The following is a 4,472-nucleotide window of genomic DNA, read 5'->3' as shown; positions in this document are numbered from 1 at the left end:
TTCGCTACTTTCATTCATTTGTCAAATTGTAGTTTTGCATGCAGATATCAAGATGCATATGTAAATGTGTGTATACATACACATATACACACACATACACATACACATATACACACACACACACACACACACACACACACACACACACACACACACACACACACACACAAACATATACAGACTCACACACACACACACACACACACACACACACACACACACACACACACACACACACACACACCGCGTAGTGTAGTGGTTAGCACGCTCGACTCACAATCTAGAGGGCCGGGTTCGAGTCCCGGTGCGGCGAGGCAAATGGGCAAGCCTCTTAATGTGTAGCCCCTGTTCACCTAGCAGTAAATAGGTACGGGATGTAACTCGAGGGTTTGTGGCCTCGCTTTCCCGGTGTGTGGAGTGTGTTGTGGTCTCAGTCCTACCCGAAGATCGGTCTATGGGCTCTGAGCTAGCTCCGTAATGGGGAAGACTGGTTGGGTGACCAGCAGACGACCGAGGTAAATTACACACACACACACACACACACACACACACACACACACACACACACACACACACACACACACACACACACACACACACACATATATATATATATATATATATATATATATATATATATATATATATATATATATATATATATATATATGAGAGAGAGAGAGAGAGATTGTGGCACACGTAGGCAGCGCGTTGGCACATAATGTGTTTTCATATTCACAATTCTGGTATTGAATAGTTTGAGGAATTGCAAGCACGTGCAGCATCTACTTCTACCACACAGAAGGCGTGGCATCTGCTACAGCCACTACACCACCACCTCCAGGTCACATTTAGCTCAACATTATACTCACGATCCCTACACGACCTCCTTCTCAGTCGTCATCTTGACGACTTTTTTTTTTGCTAACTCCTACACATCCTCATATTCATCATCATTATCATTTTCACTGAAACTTCAGGTAATTTTCTTCAAAATATAACATAACTTTACCTCTAGTACCACATACATACTATCTAGAACATGTAAGTAAAATCCCTCAAACAGTCAATTGTTCGTGTTACAGATCTACATAGCTTAATCAATCCAACTCCATAACTATCTAACTCTACATCCACCTCCCCCTTGACCTCATGATGCCCCCACCTCCCCCGAGACTCTCCCACAACCTTATGGAGTTTCCGTACGTCACATTCCGGGGATGCGTGAGGGGCAGGGCAGCGGTGTGGAGGTGCGTGTCTCCCGGGATGCCATCAAGGACCGCCGCCAGGAGATGGATGTCCTGGACGGCGTGATAGCATCGAGTCTGGACACAAAAACAATGATCGCAGAAGCTACCGAAGGAGAGGTATTTGTCCCCTTTCCGTCCACCACAGCTTACCAGCCAGTCACCGTTGCCAAAGGGATGACCGACGAGACTTGGTCTCTTTTCTAGTGTTACAGCTGCAAGTTTGTTTCATCTGCATTGTCTAGTGTTCTTGTTTTATGTTTAGTATAGTTGAGCTGATGTGAAGTTCTGTAAAAGATACACACACACACACACACACACACACACACACACACACACACACACACACACACACACACACACACACACACACACACACACACACACACACACACACACACACACACACACACACACACACACACACACACACACACACACACACACACACACACACACACACACACACATATATATATATATATATATATATATATATATATATATATATATATATATATATATATATATATATATATATATATATATATATATATATGGCACGTTTCTTTAAGTAGGAATGATTAAAGTTTTGTTTGTTTTCCAAAAGTAGTTTGTTTTCATTGTCATGTCTGCGGTGCTGCGGTGTGGCAAGGAAAGTGGAATATCCTGACATGAACTCTTATTTCAGTGTTATATAAAGTTAAGAACATTGGTAAGAATTATTTTGCTTGTAAACGCTCCAAGTGTGTATAATATGTGTTAACGTTAGTGTAGTGTTTTGTTAATTATTTTCCTCCTCTGATTATTAATGTTATGGGTTATAGTACAATTATAGGAATGACACTTATGATAATAACACTCATTGGAAAATGCATTTATAGAAGTCGTATTCATAAGAGTTGTATATATACAGGTTATAATACAAAAAAAATAAAAACATTAAAAGAACAGGCATGAGTAGCGTTAGAATATAATGAAGGTGATGATTAGAATCCACAATGTAGAAGTAAGTAATAACGATATGTGAGGGAGAGGAGGTAGAAAGATGAAGACGAGGAGGAGAAAAGGGAGGATGCGGAGGAGATGGTGGGCGTTGACAACAGTGGCTGGCAGGGAGTTATGGGTCTGGATCTATTGTTCCTGAAGGGCTCACGTCGCTCGGTCACAACGGGAATATGGATGACGCGCGGACCTCCTCGTATATATATGGGATAATGGCGGACCATCCTAGCGGGAAGACGTTACTCTCTATCCTGAGGTGATGGACCGTTCCGGGTAAGGGATGAGAGTGGTGCAAAGGTGGTACGTGTAAGGCTGATAAAGTAAGATTGAGTATGGGGAAAAGAAGAAGACGTATTTTCACGTGTTTTCTCCTTCCTTTTATACGAGACAATATAACCATTACGCGTTAAATTCTTAAAGAGGAAATGTAGGTATATTTAAACAATAGACTAATAGTACAAAAGGTGATGAAGCATTATCTTATCCAAGTTGAGGGTTTACATGATTAATTGAAACTGAGTAATTAGGTTAAGCATTATAAGTAGATGGGAAAGCAAGTGCATTAGAGATCACAACAAATCTTACAACCAAAATTAATCAAAGTACACGAAAATTCATGACAAAAATATTGTAGATAATCTACATGAAAAACGACAACAAGAAAAAAAACAGCACAGAATTGTAGCTAATAAGGCAGAACGAAGCTAAAAGCGTCTAGTGGAGTAAAATGATAATCCAAGAAGAAGAAAAAAAGAGAAAATAAGGAAAAAAATAGAAGAAAGAAGATCCTGGGGATGGGTAGCGGGGAGGTGATGGAAGGAGGAGGAGAATAAGGATAGAAAGAGGAGGAGTGACCAACCCCAATACCCATATCATCGTTCGCCCAGAAACAGCTAAGGTGTCAAGGCTGCGGCCACTACTTTACCGTGTCTCATTTATTTACGAAATAGCATAGCGAACGTGATCACTTTCGTCCCGTATTGGAGTTGTTGAGGTAATGACGTGGAGTCCTGTTACGCTGCCGGCGACGTCCCTGTCACGCGTGGACCAGATCTCCTCCCTTCAGTTTGGATTCCCAAGGAGATACCGGCGCTCCACTGCCGAGACCCGAGATGTGTGCAATCGTTCCCTGTTTCTTTTTTTCTTTTATCCTTTTTTATTGCCCCTCTCCGCCAGGCCACACAATAGCGTAATATGACTGTGATAAGGCATCTCTCTCTTTCTCAGTAGCTAGACTATCCCTGCTCCAGCCTCCCCCAATGCTTTCTGTCTCGTTGCTTAATGTAGATAAACACCGCGCTGCTATCCACTGCAAGGTTGGATACTGACCATCTCCTACGTAAAGCTGTAAATACAGCATGCATTATAGTATTAAAAAGTGTACGTATTATTGGCAGTAAATCGTATTGTGTTTTGGTCTCTTACACTGATTAATGCATTTAATAATATGAGATCATCCACTGTGCCTAATTGAAAATACCGAAACACTCATCCATGTTACCATATATTACAGAAAAATAGTCATGGTTTAAGGGTAGTGAATAATGAAAGCACCATGTTGTGCTCTGATGTTACACAAAACATAGCTGTTCAAAATACTGCGATGGTACGAGTCACAAAATGGCCGTGTTTTATGGTTCGATCTCTTGGAGTTGAGTCCCCGGCTGTAGCTATGAAGCGATCCGGATCATTTCCCAAAAGCGTCAAAATCTCTTATTAATTGTTTTTTTTTTTATTTCATCCATCTCATAAGTTACTCATGAATGTTTTCTTCTCTTGTAATTCAGAGCATAATTGAATTTCATTTATCGTGTTTCATACAGGCGATAGAGATTAAAACAGCAATATAAAAATTGCAGCCTTAAAATGCATTGCTATTTTTTTTTTTTTTTTCCAACAGTGTAATGATCTAAGAAAGCATCTGTTGGTGAATTACTCCGTAGTATGAGGCAAATGATTCGGGGAACTTGAAAAAAAACCGGACAGAAGCTAACATGAAGGTAATAAAGACAAGAAAAAATGATGGAATAGTATTTCGCTACCAGAACATCGAGGCCATGTGGCGCCGTAGATAAGACTTTAGCAGTGTCACTATCATTAGTAAAACAAAATTAAATAGAAAATAAATTAGAACAGACTGACAAAATTAGAATCACTAACCCAACGCGAGATTTCTTCTTGATCCTCACAACTACTCGACCCCATGCGTTTTCTGAGCTA

This window comes from Portunus trituberculatus, chromosome 30, assembly GCF_017591435.1.
Source record: "Portunus trituberculatus isolate SZX2019 chromosome 30, ASM1759143v1, whole genome shotgun sequence".
Lineage (NCBI taxonomy): Eukaryota > Metazoa > Arthropoda > Malacostraca > Decapoda > Portunidae > Portunus > Portunus trituberculatus.
Note: the sequence above shows the minus strand (reverse complement) of the source record.